Below are 18726 nucleotides of genomic sequence, written 5' to 3'. Positions count from 1 at the left end.
ACCTGCAGGATTGTGCAAGTGTGAATGTTGTGAAGTGTTGTCCCAGTCAGGGCTATCCCCTGCACACTGATCAAGGATGAGCCACTGATCAGTATCTAAGCCATTCTGGTCTTCCCCAATGTGTTGTGTTTCTTAGTCAGGTTATAGTTGTGTGAGAATTTGGAATCTATTGTGTAACTGCAGCTGAGCGTAAGTATTCTGAGGAGGCTTCCGGGTCCTATGTGTCCTTCTAAGGGAGACATTTCTCCAAGCCTGAGGGTTGTCCACATCTGAGGTGCTGTTCTCTTGAGCCTCCCCGTAATGTTGGTGTCATATGGGCTGCGTGTCTAGGCCAGTGTGGTGTGTGGTGTCTATGAACAGCTCAAGTTCCTGAATGTCCTTAAGGGTCTTAATACGGTCCTCGAGTTGTCGGCTCCTGTGTTCCATGCGAGTGATCTGTTTACACTTGGGGCAGATGTAATTGAGTAATTGTAGTGTGAAAAAGCTGAACATGCCACAGCTTGTGCATGAGACGGGAAGTTTTCGTTTTTGTTCCATCTGGAGGTTGCTAATGACCTCCTCTTGGTGTGTGTTTTATGTTGTTGTCTGTATGCAGGGGTGAAAGTATAGGTTACTGAGTGTACGAGTTGGCGCACGCGACACTGGTTTATATAGGATAACCAGGAAGCCCCGCCTCTCAAACAAAGCAGTTAATTTTAAGCTCAGGAAGCCCCGCCTCTCAAACAAAGCAGTTAATTTTTAAACTCAGGAAGCCCCGCCTCTCAAACAAAGCAGTTAATTTTTAAACTCAGGAAGCCCCTCCTCTCAAACAAGCAGCACTGAAAGCAGTTAAATTTAAACAAAGCTTATCCTGAAGCAGAAGGAAACAAAATGGATTCCTGCTTCCTCAACTTCTGTGGAAGCAGCTGCCCCTTGGGTTCAGACACTAATTTATATAGGATAACCAGGAAGTCCCGCCTCTCAAACAAAGCAGTTAATTTTTAAACTCAGGAAGCCCCGCCTCTCAAACAAAGCAGTTAATTTTTAAACTCAGGAAGCCCCGCCTCTCAAACAAAGCAGTTAATTTTTAAACTCAGGAAGCCCCTCCTCTCAAACAAAGCAGTTAATTTTTAAACTCAGGAAGCCCCTCCTCTCAAACAAGCAGCACTGAAAGCAGTTAAATTTAAACAAAGCTTATCCTGAAGCAGAAGGAAACAAAATGTATTCCTGCTTCCTCAACTTCTGTGGGAGCAGCATTATTTGAACATTATTAGCCTGAGTCTTTTATAGGAAAATTCTGTTGATGTGGTCCCAAAAGTTGTAAATTAATGATAGACATCTTCCATCCTGTATCCATCTCAGTTTCCTGGCTAAATGTTGATCTTCTTGATTGGTGTTGATTTTATGTTGACTTTCTTCTGAACATAAGGAAGGTTGCAAACATTTCCTTTATCACTTTTTTGTGTGTGTCAGGAGCGACTTGAGAAACCGCAAGTCGCTTCTGTTGTGAGAGAATTGGCCGTCTGCAAGGACATTGCCCAGGGGACACCCGGATGATTTGATGTTTTATCATCCTTGTGGGAGGCTTCTCTCATGTCCCCGCATGAGGAGCTGGAGCTGACAAAGGGAGCTCATCCGCCTCTCCCCAGATTCGAACCTGCGACCTGTCGGTTTTCAGTCCTGCCAGCACAGGGGTTTAACCCACTGTGCCACCGGGGGCTCCTCTCCTTTATAATTGTCCCAGTTCTTATCACAGTTTACTCTTCAGATCTCATTTACAGGTTTTAATCACAAAGCAGCAAGAAGGTAGTTAGTCATTGCAGGCCTTAATATTATACTGGTATATAGCACAGAATATTGAACTATCTATTTCTAATTATCACTTAATGGTGACACCTTACTGTCTTGATACATGTGTTAAAAAATACATGTGAAATGATTATTAGTGAAGGGAAGGAGGAAATTCTAAATGATACCAAATATATTGATTACCAGCAGTAGAAGATTTGTGATACAGATAGTTGAGAAAACCTAAAAACTTTAAAATAACTAACAGAGTAAGAGAAAGAAAAGAGCAACAGATATTGTTTCTGTGCAAAATGGTGTACGCTGAGTTGTTGAATATAGTGATGTATGTAAGGATATGTAGAGTATTTTGTCCCCACAATAGTTTGTGGAGGTAGGAAACATATTAGGTTCTCTTTGCCTGTTTAACGGTAGATATTAACTAAAATGTTGAAGTTAAAGCTTTAAAAAAACAAAAAACAAAAACAAAAAACAAGGCAAAGCATTTAAAAACTTCATATTGACACCACCACCACCACAACAACAACAATGATGATGATGATCCACTTCTCCTGCAGCTCGAGGCAGGATACAATCTTAATGTACCTTTGTTATGCTGAATGTGATCAATAAACAGGAACTGATTAATTACAAGTCTTCACAGCAATTCCTTTTTCTGGTGTCTGATTTTTACCAGCAAGTTTTTACAAAAAAAAGTTCTTGTTTTCTTTTTCCAAAGGTACAATGGCAAGTTGTGTAGAGATTTCTATTGCTATGCAGTACATTAACAACCTTAGATATGCAGATGACACCACTTTGATAGCCAAAAGCAAAGAGGAACCTTCTAATGAAGGTGAAAGAAGAAAGCGCAAAAGCTGGGTTGCAGTTAAACATAAAAAAATTCATTGCCCGACTTACCGGGCAAGGCCTGTTGCGGTGGGGGATGCCCTCCCTCTGGCCATGTTGAAGCCCCTGCATGGCAGGAAGCTTCCCGCCACTGGGGTCAGCTGGCCAACCAGCGGCCAGCCCCACCCAGCTCCTGGCATTGGCCAGGGGCTGGTTGCACCCTGTGCCCAGCAGCCTTAAATAGGCTGTGCAGGGCCGAGCAGATACCAGGCCTGCTTCGAATTGTTGTAGAGAAGAGGAGAAGGTGAACGGCAGCAGCAGCAACAACAATAACGGTTGGGCATGCGGCCCTGCTTTTTTCTCCTTCTTGGGGGGCGGGGGGTTGTTCCTCGCTGCCTTGGCCCTGCACCAATCCACTCCCCTTCTTCTAGCCGGCTAGGGCCTGCTCCACTACTCCTCGCCTTGCTGCTGCCGGCATGCAGCGGCGGCCGCTCCGGCGTCAGAGCCCTGCGGGAGTTGCCCCTCTGCTGCCTGGCTCCCCCCCCCCCCCGGCACCAGCGTCTCCCGGCGGCAAAAAAAATGAGCTCAGAAAGTTTACGGGGGCCTGTGGCCTCCTCGGGGGCACATGGCTCCTCCCTCCCCCATCCCCTCGCCAGCATTACCTTACTAGGGCCCTCAGACGCTCCCTCTTCAGTCCTTTTGGCCGGTCCTCCTTCTAGGGTCTCCATTTCCCTGATCGTTCTTCCTGGCAGGGGGGGAGCCACAGCAGCCCCCTTCTTCAGGCCCTCCATCCCCGGTAGATTAGGGGCCTCACTGGAGGGTTTTTTCCAACGCCACATGGCTGTGCTTGCCATGTGGGCCCTCAGCCTCTCCCCTCTGGCAAGCCCCTCCAATGGGCAGGGGACCTGGCTGGGGGGCTTTTCCCACACTGGGTTTCAGCTTCCCCCCTCCCCTTAGGGGGCGGGGTTGCTGGCGGCTTTGCACCCTGTGCTGTTGTTTGTTTTTGTTTTGTCCTGTTTTTGTTTTGTTTTTGCCATGCTTCAGCCTCCATTGGGGCCAGTGCTTTCTTCTCCCTCCTTCAGCTCTGGTGGGGGGGGGGGGAGGGGGGCTTAGGCCATCTTCCCTTAAAGGCACCCAAGCATGTTCAATCATGGAAGCTAAGCAGGGTTTGCCATGGTTAGTACTTGGATGGGAGACCACCAGTGAATTTCATTGGGTTGTGGGCTTCAGTTCCAAAAGGAACTATTTTCAACCCCTCTCCACATTGATTTTGCCTGACTTTTCTCCCCTTTTCCAACCCGCCCCTTTCCTGGCCTGTGGCAAGCCGCCCTGCTGCTCACCTCCAGCAATGGCTTTCAAACTTCAGGTCCCTTCTTCCCTGGACCAAAACCCTCATCATTTACCATCCTGTGCTCTATAGTTGTGTCTTTGTAGCACTCCATCAGAATGGCCCCATGCACAAGGGCACGCAAGAAGGTGGCTTCACCAGAGGCAGTTTCAGAGACACCAGATCGGCCTGCAAAAGGGAGAGGAGATGCGGAGAAGGGGAGATTCCGGCAGCCAGCGGCAAAACCAGCGCCATCCAGGGCCCCCAGCAGGCGCTTTACCAAGCAGGGCAACAACATTCTGGAGGGGATCTCCAAGAATATTGAAAAACTAGTAGACAGGATGGGTAAGTTGGAGTCCAAGGTTTTCTCTGAGGAGGGACCAGGAACCTCCTCACCCAAAGAGAAGAAACTCAGGCGGCCCAAGGAAACACCTGAACCCTTATCCAGCAAGACTGAGCGCAGTGAATCTGCATCCAGTGATGAAGAAGCTGAGGTTCAGTGCGATCACTGTACCAGCAGCACTCATAGGAAGAAGCATCGGTCTTCCAGGCGTCACCACCACTACACATCAGAAAGTGACTCTTCAGAGAGTGAGTATGCCCTCGATCCAGTAGATAGGGATAACTACTGGAGGACGGCAGCCCTAGTGCCTGGGCTACCTCAGTGGGCCATCAGGAGCAGAGACCGCATATGGACTGACCTGTTTAAGGACAAGAGGGTTAGTTTCTGGTGCGATAACCAGGCAGTGGTGAGGATCATCAACAGGCAAACTTCCCAGTCAGCCAGGGTCATGCGTTTGGTTCGGCACTTTGTGTTAATATGTTTGGAAGCTAATATCACTTTTTCAGCACAACATATTCCGGGCTTGAACAATGAAGTAGCGGATGCATTGTCACATTTTCAGGAAGAGAGGTTTTGCTCCCTGGCACCCAACGCAGATCTTCTGCTCACCAACTTCCCAGAAGAGCTATGGACCCTTGGAGATGGGAGGCCTGGTCAGGACTGATGCAACCAGTGGCTCCCTCTACCCAGAAAGCTTATCGGGCCACCATGGCCAAGTTTGCCAAATTTCGGAAGGATGCAGGCTATGGCAGCAAGTGGCCGGTCCCAGAGGAGGAGGTAATCCACTTCTTGGTTCAACAAAGGAGGGCACGAGTATCAACCCAAACCATGCGGATCCAGCTTGCCGGCATTGCATTCTTCAGCAAAGCTGCAGGGTTCTGCGACCCCTTTAGGCGTTAGGAAGATATTAAAGGGCTGGAGCAGGTAGGAACCAAAGCGAGAGGATGCCAGACGCCCGCTTTCCTATAAGATCCTCTGCCGCCTCACCAGGACCCTCAGGAGGATTTGCAATTCGCATTATGAATCATAGAATCATAGAATCATAGAATCATAGAGTTGGAAGAGACCTCATGGGCCATCCAGTCCAACCCCCTGCCAAGAAGCAGGAATATTGCATTCAAATCACCCCTGAGCCTCCACCACACTCCGGGGCAGAGAGTTCCACTGCTGAACGGCTCTCACAGTCAGGAAGTTTTTCCTAATGTTCAGATGGAATCTCCTCTCTTGTAGTTTGAAGCCATTGTTCCGCGTCCTAGTCTCCAAGGAAGCAGAAAACAAGCTTGCTCCCTCCTCCCTGTGGCTTCCTCTCACATATTTATACATGGCTATCATATCTCCTCTCAGCCTTCTCTTCTTCAGGCTAAACATGCCCAGTTCCCTAAGCCGCTCCTCATAGGGCTTGTTCTCCAGACCCTTGATCATTTTAGTCGCCCTCCTCTGGACACATTCCAGCTTGTCAATATCTCTCTTGAATTGTGGTGCCCAGAATTGGACACAATATTCCAGATGTGGTCTAACCAAAGCAGAATAGAGGGGTAGCATTACTTCCTTAGATCTAGACACTATGCTCCTATTGATGCAGGCCAAAATCCCATTGGCTTTTTTTGCCGCCACATCACATTGTTGGCTCATGTTTAACTTGTTGTCCACGAGGACTCCAAGATCTTTTTCACACGTACTGCTCTCGAGCCAGGCGTCCCCCATTCTGTATCTTTGCATTTCATTTTTTCTGCCAAAGTGGAGTATCTTGCATTTGTCACTGTTGAACTTCATTTTGTTAGTTTTGGCCCATCTCTCTAATCTGTCAAGATCGTTTTGAATTCTGCTCCTGTCCTCTGGACTATTGGCTATCCCTCCCAATTTGGTGTCGTCTGCAAACTTGATGATCATGCCTTCTAGCCCTTCATCTAAGTCATTAATAAAGATGTTGAACAGGACCGGGCCCAGGACGGAACCCTGCGGCACTCCACTTGTCACTTCTTTCCAAGATGAAGAGGAAGCATTAGTGAGCACTCTCTGTGTTCGTCCACTTAACCAATTACAGATCCACCTCACCGTAGTTTTGCCTAGCCCACATTGGACTAGTTTCCTTGCCAGAAGGTCATGGGGGACCTTGTCGAAGGCCTTACTGAAATCCAGGTACGCTACATCCACGGCATTCCCCGCATCTACCCAGCTTGTAGATCTATCGAAGAAAGAGATCAGATTAGTCTGGCATGACTTGTTTTTGATAAATCCATGTTGACTATTAGCGATGACTGCATTTATTTCTAAGTGTTTGCAGACCGCTTCCTTAACAATCTTTTCCAGAATCTTGCCCGGTATCGACGTGAGGCTGACCGGACGGTAGTTGTTTGGGTCGTCCTTTTTTCCCTTCTTGAAGATTGGGACCACATTGGCCCTCCTCCAATCTGCTGGAACTTCTCCCGTTCTCCAAGAACTCTCAAAGATGGTTGCCAATGGTTCCGAAATGACTTCCGCTAGTTCCTTCAGTACTCTTGGGTGTAGTTGATCTGGACCTGGGGACTTGAACTCATTAAGAGCGGCCAGGTATTCCTGGACGACTTCTTTCCCAATTTGGGGTTGGATGTCCTCCAATCCCTCATCTTGCTGAGGTTGAAGACTCTCTTTTTGTGAGAAGACCGAGGCAAAGAAGGCATTAAGTAGTTCTGCCTTTTCCCTGTCCCCTGTCAGCATTGCCCCATCTTCTCCTCGAAGAGGTCCTATCGCCTCCTTGTTTTTCCTTTTTCTACTGACATAAGAATAGAAGCCCTTTTTATTGTTTTTAATGTCCCTGGCAAGCCTGAGCTCGTTTTGTGCTTTAGCCTTGCGGACCTTTTCCCTACAGGTGTTGGCTATTTGTTTGAATTCTTCTTTGGTGATTTCTCCCTTTTTCCACTTCTTGTGCATGTCTCTTTTGTGTCTTAGCACAGTTAGAAGTTCTTTGGACATCCATTCTGGCTTCTTTGCACTTGTCCTATTTTTTCTTTTTGTTGGCACGGTTTGCAATTGCGCCTTGAGTATTTCACTCTTGAGAAATTCCCATCCATCCGTAGCTCCCTTGTCTTTTAGTATCTGTGTCCACTGAATGCTGCTCAGCGTTTCCTTCATTTTTTGGAAGTCAGCTCTCCTAAAGTCCAAAATGCGGGTTTGACTTGTCTTAGTTTCGGCCTTCCTTTGTACCTCAAATTGCAGGAGCACATGGTCACTTGCCCCTAAGGATCCTACCACTTCAACCGCATCGATCAGGTCCTCCGCATTTGTTAGGATGAGATCAAGAGTAGCCAATCCCCTTGTTGCCTCTTCTACCTTTTGGACCATGAAATTGTCTGCAAGGCAAGCGAGGAATTTGTTGGACCTTGTACTCTTGGCCGAGTTTGTTTTCCAGCAAATATTGGGATAGTTGAAATCGCCCATGACTACTACATCTCTTTTCTGTGCCTGTTTGGTCAACTGTTGGCAGAAGACTTCATCAAGATCTTCCTCCTGGCTTGGGGGTCTGTAGTAGACGCCTACAACGACATCTTTTTGAGTCCCAGTTCCCTTGATTCTTATCCAGATGATTTCAAGCTGGTTTCCCAGATTGCTGTCTTGAATTTCTTCTGCCGCATAAGAGTTTTTGACATATAAGGCTACTCCGCCTCCTCTCCCTTTTGTTCGGTTTCTGTGAAAGAGGTTATACCCCTCGATATCTACATTCCAGCGATAGGAGTCATCCCACCAGGTTTCAGTGATGGCTATGATATCATATTTGTGGTGTAGTGCTAGAAGTTGGAGTTCATCTTGTTTATTTCCCATGCTCTGTGCATTAGTGTAAAGACAAAGACATGAGGTTAAGTTGTTTTGGGCAGCGTTCACCACTTCTTTCTTTGGGGCCCTTCGTCTGGGGGAGGTTGTAGCCAATGCCAAGACAGACACATTGGGTAGGGCTCTGCAACTAGGGGACATTGCGATCCAGGGCACCTACATGTCTATTAGAATTCGGAGGTCCAAGACAGACCAGGGGGGATAGATCTATCTATCTATCTATCTATCTATCTATCTATAAATGCTCTGTCTATCTATAAATGCTCTGTGCATAATGAGTACCTTAAAAACAAAAGAACCTCACCATCAAGGGATCTAAGATAGGGCAACTATGCCCAGTTTGGACCCTTGCCAAGTTCCTGCGTGTACGGGACACCACCCTGGGCCTGCTCTTTGTACACCAAGATGGGAGCCCCCTCACTAGCTATCAGTTTATGGCTATTTTCCGCGAGTCACTCAAGCAGCTGGGCCTCCCACAGGGTGAGTTTGGGGGACAATCCTTCAGGATTTGTTTTTGTCATGTCAGAAGCAACACAATTCTCTTGTGAGAGAATTGGCCGTCTGCAAGGATGTTGCCCAGGGGACGCCTGGATGATTTCTGATGTTTTGTCATCCTTGTGGGAGGCTTCTCTCTTGTCCCCGCATGAGGAGCTGGAGCCGATAGAGGGAGCTCATCCGTCTCTCCCGGGATTCGAACCTGCGACCTGTTGGTCTTCAGTCCTGCCAGCACAGGGCTTTAACCCACTGCACCACCGGGGGCTCCTTATTCCTTCAGGATAGGAGCAGCTACTGCAGCTGCCGGGAGTGGCATCCCTGTGGACAGCATAAAGGCCATGGGGAGCTGGAGATCTTCAGCGTATACTTGAAACATCAGACCGGGCCTCCTCCTCGAGGGACCCGGGACTGCCGGCTGTTCTGTTTCCTATTTCCGCAGGACCGCTGGTGCAGGTGAGTGGAAGAGAGGCAGTGGAGGAAGAACCCAAGGGGAGCAGAGCGTCAGCCAGGCGATGGGCCGCTAAGGCAAAGCTAGACAGGAAGGCACCCAGGGGACGAGCCAAGAACATTCTGCAGGCTCAGAACTAAGAACTTTGGGCCCCAATAGCATTGGCTAGATGCCTCGGCTCTTCGTGCTTGGGTGTCCGGGAATCAGGCATTTTTATTGGTTGCAGGCAACCAGGGTTGGCAGCAAGGGGCGTGGTGCCCCCCCCCCTTTTTGTGGCATGTGGCATGGGCCCTGGATCTGGTTCTGCCCCTCCTCCATTGACGGGGAGGGAAATCCGGTGATTGCCAGGGGTGCCATGTCTTGTGGCCCGGTATTGTGCCGGGGCCCCCCTGTTGGACTCATCAGGTATCGGTCAGCAGCGGGCTGATTGATCTTGATCCAGAACCTATGCCTAGCAGCCAACCCTGTGTTCCTGTAATTAATAAATTAAGTTGTGGCCATTTTTACTCCATCTATGTGTCCGTGTCATCTCTGGTTCTGCGGAAGAGTGTCGCCGTCCACACACAGACCAAGATCATGGCAACAAGAATGATTGACAACTGGGAAATAGAGGGAGAAAATGTGGAAGCCGTGACAGACTTTGTATTTCTAGGTGCAAAGATTACTGCAGACACAGACTGCAGCCCGGAAATCAGGAGAAGCTTACTTCGTGGGAGGAGAGCAATGTCCAATCTTGATAAAATGGTGAAGAGTAGAGACATCACACTGGCAACCAAGATCCGCATAGTCAAAGCAATGGTATTCCCTGTAGTAACCTACGGATGTGAGAGCTGGACCATAGGGAAGGCTGAGCGAAGGAAGATAGATGCTTTTGAACTGTGGTGCTGGAGGCAAGTTCTGAGAGTGCTTTGGACTGCGAGAAGATCCAACCAGTCCATACTTCAAGAAATAAAACCCGACTGCTCATTGGAGAGAAGGATAGTAGAGGCCAAGATGAAGTACTTTGGCAACATCATGAGGAGACAGGAAAGCTCAGAGAAGAGTATGATGCTGGGGAAAATGGAAGGAAAAAGGAAGAGGGGCTGACCAAGGGTAAGATGGATGGATGGTATTCTTGAAGTTGATTGGATTGGCCTTGAAGGAGCTGGGGGTGGTGATGGCTGACAGGGAGCTCTGGCGTGGGCTGGTCCACAAAGTCACAAAGAGTCGGAAATGACTGAACGAATGAACAACAACAATTATGCAGTATTTCCAGCAGTGTTGATTCTGGTTGGCTGCAATACTCAATACAGTCCTTATTAGATTCCAGATCGTGTTATGGTAGAAGTCGTCATCCTCTGCCCATCTAGTGTGTGGCTCCACCACAAAACCAATGTTCCCTGATGTAATTAAAAGTATGGCAATCACACTGCTATGCAATTTGGCATGCATATGGCTCTATTAAAGAAATAAAGCTCTTTGGGAGCAAAGTGATTTATCCTATTGTAGTTCACCAGATCTGCTACTAAGCTGAGGGTTGCTGGCAGGAAGAAATGCTTCAAATGGATTTTGGGGGAGCGACTTAGTCTCCTCAACACTTGCTGTAGGTTTGGCTGAGAGAGGAGGAAGACACAAAGAAAGCTTTGAGTCGAAAAAGATGAAATGCTGTGCAGGACAGTCAGATATATCCATGAGTCCCACCCCACAAGCTATTTTGGCGCCCACAACTCTCAAAAAGAAAAAAAAGCCTACCTTTGTTTTGCAGTGACTTAGCGGTGACTTTCTTGGCGAGTTTCATGAACTGGCTGCTCTCCTTGTCAATATCTTCCTCTTCCCCTTTCTCTGACAGCAAAGAAAAAGATCATTACACTTCATCATTTTAAACAAAGAGGCGGAAGTAAATGCAAATGCTGAAGATGCAAGAGTTGAAACAAATAATTTTTATGGTGGCTTTTTCATAAAGTGCCTCAAGGATCAGAGTAGTCGAGAACTAGTTCGTGGGTTACATGAAGTACCTCAGCCAGGTTTGAATCCACAATAGGATCACCAGGAATATGCACAGAGAAAATTGTTCCCACCTCCACTCCAAGGGCATCTATTGCTTAGTTTTGCATTGCTCAGTTTAATGGAAATGGCAGCAATAAGTCAAAGGTCTATGTGGACAACTGGAGCCTGGAGTTTGTTCATGGCCAATCAACATGACCTATAAAGCCCTATACAGTTCTGGCCCAACGTACCTGTCTGAACATATCTCCCACCTCGGAGTTTAAGATCCTCTGGGGAGGTCCTGCTCTCGGCCATACCTCTGTCGCAAATGTGCTTAGCGGGGTTGAGGGACAGGGTCTTCTCAGTGGTGGAATTCACTCCCCAGCAAAATTAGGTTATTCACATCTCTCCTTTACTTCAGAAAGAAGTTAAAAACCAGGCCTTTGGGTGACACGCTGACACTGACAATGGTAATGACAATTCGCTATGGAAATGGACCCTGGACAAGCTTCTGATAGAGTCTCTGGTGACAGAATTCGGCGTAGATTAGGCCACTAGGCTATAATGTTTTAAACAGTTTTAAAATGAATTGATTTGATGTTTTATTTATATGTAATTATTGTGTTTTATTATGCGCATACAGGGGCATCGAATCGTTGCCCTGAATTGAGAAGGGCGGGATATAAATATTTAAAATAAATAAATAAATGCCCACATTTGCCCAAAATACCACTTGTCAAATTATTATTATTATTATTATTATTATTACTACTATTATTGGCCCATTTTCCTTCTAGAAGAGACTCAATGCAGGTTACGGTAAAAACAATACAGTTTAAAACCTAAAAATATACAACTATTAAAATGGAATTAAACACTCTGCTGTTCTGAGCCCAGAGTGAAGAGGGGAAGCCAGGAAGACACAGTTCCATCATGTTTCCTGTGTCATCTGTTGGGAGCTGCTCCCCCTAGCAAAAATATATAATACTAATATTGTGCTATGCTAATAATATAATATATTGTGCATATACATATAATATTGATAGTATTATAATGTGATACAATATAATACTAATAATATTTATTTATTTATTTACAATATTTCTACTCCTCCTTTCTCAAACCTGAAGGTGACATAGCTATTCGATGCTATAAAACAATGTAAAAATTATAATAAACATTTAAAACAGAATTATGAAATACATACATTAAAATCTTATAGAATATATAAAACCACTAACTTCACTATTAGCCTCATCGTCCAAAAACATTGTCTAAGCCGTTCCAGTATTCGATTTCACATAGCTCCATGGTTATCTATTGCAATAGGTTCTACAAGGCTTGTTCAAAAAGCCATGTTGTATATTATATATTACATGTATATTTTATAATATAATAATATATAATTGCATATTATATATTACATGTATAATACAATAATTGTATATTATATATTATATATTATAAGTAGGGTCCCCTGGTGGCACAGTGGGGTAAATCGCTGAGCTGCTGAACTTGCTGACCGAAAGCCAAGATGAAGTACTTTGGAGAAGAAAGGGCTGTGAGATAACATGATAGCTATTTTTAAATAGCTGAAGGAATCTCGTTTTGAAAATGGAGCAGGCTTACTTTTTGCTGCTCCAGAGATTAGAACACAAACATGAGCTCCTACTGTTAGCCCCAAATTATGCAAACATGAGTGACATGAGCTCCTACTGTTAGCCCCAAATTAAGCAAACCTATCCATTTGAAAACATGCAAATGTGAGTAGATCAATAGGTACCACTTCTGCGGGAAGGTAACGATGTTCCATGCAGTCATGCTGGCCACATGACCTTGGAGGTGTCTATGGACAATGGCGGCTTCCCAGCTTAGAAATGGGGATGTGCACCAACCCTTAGAGTCGGACCCGACTAGACTTAACATCAGGGGAAGCCTTTACCTTTTCCTTTATATTACACTAGCTGTACCCGGCCACGTGTTGCTGTGGCATAGTCTGGTGGTATGGAAAGTTAAGTAATGAGAAAGTTCTTGTTTTCAATTTATGTTATTTCTTAAAGCTTGTGGGTAAACAATGTAGAGATTGTGTGGTTTTCCTACTCTGGAACAGGCAACATATAACTGTCCATGTGAAAAGCATTCAGTGTCTAGATCTATGCCACAGAAATCTAATGATTGTCCTTGTGCTTTGTTGATTGTGATCGCAAAAGCCAGTTGAATAGGGAATTGTAGTCTGGTGAATTTGAAATGGTATATCTGTAAGAATCATTGGAATTCGTGGGATGAGGAAGTCTTCTCCTTTGAATGATCCAGTCAGGATTGTAGCTTGGATGACATTGTTCATTAATGCTTTGACTGCAAGGCGTATGCCATTGCATATTTTTGGTTGGTTGATGTTTCTCAGCATGATAATAGGCACGCCCAATTTCAAATGCAGTATGTGCAGTGGCAGGCCCGGGAGATAGAGAGAATTCAAGAATTCTGTTGGGTAATTTACTGCTTCATCTGCCTCTACAACACTGTTGATGGATTTGTATGTTACTGTTGTGCTTGGAATGGTTGACTGAATAATATAGTTAAGTGTATAGACATCATGATTCTTGTAGTTGCTTTCTATGTCTGGAAATACTTTTTCTATCAATTCAACTTTAGATGTGACAATGTTGCAGAAGTTGTCTGGCAATGTAATTTGTGCCATGATGTGATCTACTGGCACCTTGCCGTTCTCTATTTCTAGCAATTGTTGAGAAAATATTTCTGCTAACTGGACACACATATTTGTTGTTAATCTTAATGTTTTAACATGTTGCCACAAAGTGGAGTATTTCAGGCAGGCCTTTATTTCATCAGCAGGTGTAGATTGTGGAATTACTGGAAATGTTTGTCTGAAATCTCCTGCCAACAGTATTAATGTGTTGCCAAATGGTCTTTTGCTGCCAGGTAAATCTTGTAGTGTTCGATCCAGAGCCTCAAGAGATTTTTTGTGTGCCATTGTGCATTCATCCAAATTAAAAGTTTGCATTTCTGTAATACTTTTCCCATGCTAGATGTTTTAGAGATGTTGCATGTTGGATTTTCAATGTATTGCATGTTTAGTGGCAATTTCAAAGCAGAATGCGCAGTTCTTCCACCTGCTGCTATTCCAGATGAAGCAAGAGCTAAAGCTATGTATTGTTGTTATCTAATTGCTGCCAGAATCAGTCTTATTAGGAATGTTTTACCTGTTCCTCCTGGTGCATCTGAGAAGAAGATTTCTCATTTCCCACTATGGACAGTATGCATTACTTGATTGTAAACAGCTCTTTGCTCCATCAGCGTGGGAAGATGCGATTGCACATATGCAGACTGTTCTCTTGTGCTGTAATTCAGTTCTTGACATAAATCTACCTCAAATGTAGGAGGTGCTGATCGATTTGGTGATGGCATTCCCAATTGTTTGAGAACTTTGTTTGCTACTTGTAAGCAGGAGTCCTCAGTCATTTTTTTTGGAATATTTTATTGTGAATTATTTGATACATAAAAAGTGGTGGAACAATTGGGTAGGGATAGGAAAGTGTAGAAAAAGGGAGAGGAAGAGAGGGAGAGGGGTATACTCACTCTCTCACACATGTATAGTGTCATTAGCTCCACATTCGCACGGGTGATGGGATTTTCTCCCTAGGGAGAGGTACTTCCAAGTTGTACCGGGGTTACTTGTCCAATTCTTCATCTTGTGACTGATTTCATTTCGTCTAGAAGAGTGAGGAATGTCCGGTTGAGCTCTTAATTTTGCCTTGTTTTGGATTGATGGTGGTTATCTTTGAGCTAGGAATGGTTTGACTTATGGTTCCTCATAGTTATAATCTTTTATTAGTATTGTTTATTAATTAATTTTTATTTTATTTTATTTTAATTTTTATTAATATTATTATTATTTCCTAATGTTCAGTTGTTTTGATTAATTTGTGTTTGTTCGGTTATTCTTTTTTCTCTTCATCAAGGAATAGGAGGAAGTTAGTCCAATTTGTTTTTTTAGTCTTTTTACTATGTTGGGATATTCTTTGTGTGAGAAGGTCCATATTCATAATGTCAAGGACTTTCAAAGTCCATTGCTCTATTGAAGGAGTCTCGGAAGATTTCCACATCTGGGCCAATTTAATTATTGCTGCTGTTATTAGATAGCAAAAGATCTTATTCGTATTTGTGTCCATGTCAAAGTCCGTTATACCCAATAGTAGGTATTCCGGTTTTAATTCAAATTTGATTTTTAAAATAAGTTCTATTTTTTTTTATGAATTTGTCTCCAGTAAGATTTGACCTTTTTACATCTCCACCACATGTGGATAAAATCTCCTTTTTCTTTGCCGGATTTCCAACACTTTCCGTTGGTCTTTCCTTTGCTGATCTTTGATAATGTGTTGGGGGTAAGGTACCAACAATAGAAGAGTTTATATCAGTTTTCTTTATAGTCAGTTGAGTAAGTGAATTTCAATTTTCTTGTCCATACTTCTTCCCATTCGGATAGACTTACTGAACACCCAATGTCCCTGGCCCATTTTATCATGTTTTCTTTTACCTGTTCTTTCTCAGTTAACTAGTATAATAGTTGCTGATAGATTTTCTTAATTAGTTTCGTGTCTATTTTTAGGATCTTGTCCCAAAGGATTCTTCTTTATCAAAACCTATCTTCTTGTCAATGTTAAGGTTCTCTTTTATTTGGTAATAGTGGAACCAGGAGAGGAGTAGGTTGTACATTTTAAGTTCTTCTTGGGTTTTTATAGTTAGTCCTGTCCTTCCTTTTTTAATATCTCTTTGTATGTCAGCCAATTAGTTCTTGGAATCTCTCTTATCTGGTTGGCCTCATTAGGGGAGAATTATAAGTTGCTTACCTGTAACTATAGTATCCTGAGTAGTCACCTGTGAATCTGCACATATGGTATTTCCTGCACCTGTGCAGTTCAGCTTTGGAACCTTCCAGAATTAAAAAACAAACATTTTATGTCAAGCCTGGCCCCGCCCTCCCTCCCCCCCCCTCTCGAGTATATATGGCCCAATGCGGGGCCAGGCCACTCAGTTCTCTTCCGCCGCAAAAGCAGCCAGAAGCCGGGGCATGACACTCAAGGGGAGGACAGGTGGGGTTATACAGATTCACAGGTGAATACTCAGGAAACTACAGTTACAAGTAAGGAACTTATAATTTCCTGTCATAGTCACTGTGAATCTGCACATATGGTAGACTAGCAAGCAACTAACCCTAGATGGCGGGCATCATGCCACCGCTGAAAACAAGACTGCTCTTCCAAATTCTGACGCCCTTCTGGACACAACATCCATCTTGTAATGTGAGACAAAGGTAAGTGGAGTCGTCATACGGCAGCTTTACAGATGACGTCCAAGGAAACACCCCGCAGGAAAGCGGCAGACGTGGAAACCGATCTGGTCGAATGGCCCTTAACCTGCAGAGGTAAGTCTTTCCCCGACAACTGATAACATAAACGAATAAGAGATACTATCCAAGAAGAAAAACGTTGCGATGACAACGGCAATCCCCTCGTATCTTTACGGTACTTAATGAAAAGTCTGGGGGTTTTCCTAATCTCAGCTGTTCTGTCTACATAAAAAGCCACAGCTCTACGCACATCTAACAGATGCAAACCGCGTTCTAACGGGGAAGTAGGATTCTCAAAAAATGCAGGGAGTACTATCTCCTGTGACATATGAAACCTGGTAAATACCTTGGGCAGGAAAGCCATGTCCGTACGCAGTATAACTTTATCTTTGTGGAACCTAAGGTAAGGTGGATCAACCCTAAGTGCACACAATTCACTGGCTCGCTGTGCTGACGTAATAGCCACTAAAAAGGCCACCTTCCAGGAAAGGTAAGAGAAATCTACCATAGCTAGAGGTTCAAAGGGGGGTTTCATTAATGCCGAAAGTACTAACTCTAAACTTCAGGAAGGTGCAACTGGGGCTACACAAGGTCTAGTGTTTGCAAGACCCCGTAGAAAAGATTTCACTAAAGGATCTAAAAAACAGGATGGTAGGCCAACCTTTCTCCTAAACCATGAGATGGCGGCTAAATAACACTTCAACGAAGAACTTGAGAGACCTGCGTCCAACAATGAAACTAAAAAATCTCAAACCAATGGAATGGGAGCTGTTTCCGGGGCAAAACCCTTTTGTGCTGCAAAACTTAGTAAACCTACTCCATTTATACAAATAAGACCTCTTGGTAGGAGGTCTATGCGCAGCCTCGATAATAGATAGCACCGATCGAGATAACTCTGAAAAGGCAAATACTGGCTCGGCATAATGTGCCACGCCGTGAGTTTGAGGTGCTGTACCTCTGGGTACAAAACCTGGTTTTGCTGGGACGTCAAGAGATCAGGTCTGCATTGGAATTGGAGAAACCTGTCCCTGACCATCTGAAGGAGGGGAGCAAACCAGGGTTGTCGAGGCCACTAGGGGGACACCAGAATGCAATGGGCATTTTCTTTTTTGATTTTTGCGATCACCCTCACCAATAGTGGGAACGGGGGAAAAGCATAGACTAGACAGCCTGCCCAATTGTGTAGGAATGCACCTCCCAGACAACCTATTGCCGGATTCGGATGGCAATGGGCACAGAAGAGTCTGCATTTGCTGTTCAGGTGAGTTGCAAACAGGTCCACTTCCAGAAACACCCACCGTCTGAAGAGGTCGTGGGTTACCCCCTGATTCAGCGACCACTCGTGGTGGGCCATGGGGTTCCTGCTGAGTGTGTCCGCGAGGCTGTTGTTCACCCCAGGAAGGTGAGTGACCAAGAGATGAATTCCCCTGGAGATGCACCAATTCCATATCTGTACTCACAGGCCTAGCAAGGGCCCCGAGTGAGTGCCACCCTGTTTGTTTAGGTAGTACATCACCGTGGTGTTGTCGGTGAGTACTTGGATGACCTTTCCTGACACCACTCTTTCAAAAGATTTTAGGGCCCTGTCTACTGCCAGGAGCTTGAGCACTTTTATGTGCATGGCGGCTTCTTTGTCTGACCACATGCCGTGAATCATCAGGCCCTGGGAATGCGCCCCCCACCCCGTAAGGGACGAGTCTCTAGTTATAGACCTGACAGGGTACGGGGGCTGGAACAGAAGACCCGCGCATACCCATCGCTCATCCTTCCATCCCAAAAGAGATTGGCGGATATCGGGTGGGATGGTCAACTTGATGGACAATCTGTCCCTGAGTGGGTTGAACACTGAGAGAAACCAAAATTGCAGGGGCCACATTCTCAATCGGGAATAGGGGGTAACTGCCGTGGTAGATGCCATATGGCCCAGCAAAACCTGTATCTGTCTCACTGAGATCTTGGGAGCCATTATAGCTTGCTCGACCAACTCCAACAGCTTGGCAAACCGGTCCGGAGGCAGGTAAGCCCTCTGGGAGACGGAGTCCAGCAGTGCCCTGATGAACTGGATACATCAGGATGGTGTGATGGAGGACTTCTCCAAATTGATGACCAAGCCCAAAGACTGGAGCAAAGACAAAATAATAGAGATGTACCATTTAAGTAGGTCAGGCGAGCTGGCAACAACAAGCCAGTCATCAATATAGGGGTAAACCGTTATTCCCCAGGTGCGAAGATGTGCCACCAGTACTGACATGCACTTTGTGAACACCCTGGGGGCCGTTGAAAGGCCAAAAGGCAAGACATAGTAACTGTAAGCCATTTGTCCCACCATAAATGTTAGAAACCTACGACGGTGTGAAACTATG

At 45.2% G+C, this 18726-nt stretch overlaps 1 pseudogene; it reads right to left on the bottom strand.

The window, feature by feature from the left end:
- Window positions 1-18726, bottom strand: part of LOC137095579 (claspin-like) — a 138548-nt pseudogene that overhangs the window by 7659 nt on the left and 112163 nt on the right.

The sequence above is a fragment of the Anolis sagrei genome, chromosome Y (assembly GCF_037176765.1).
Source record: "Anolis sagrei isolate rAnoSag1 chromosome Y, rAnoSag1.mat, whole genome shotgun sequence".
Taxonomy (NCBI): domain Eukaryota; kingdom Metazoa; phylum Chordata; class Lepidosauria; order Squamata; family Dactyloidae; genus Anolis; species Anolis sagrei.
The sequence above is the reverse complement of the archived record's forward strand: the minus strand, read 5'-3'. Positions and strand labels throughout refer to the sequence as shown.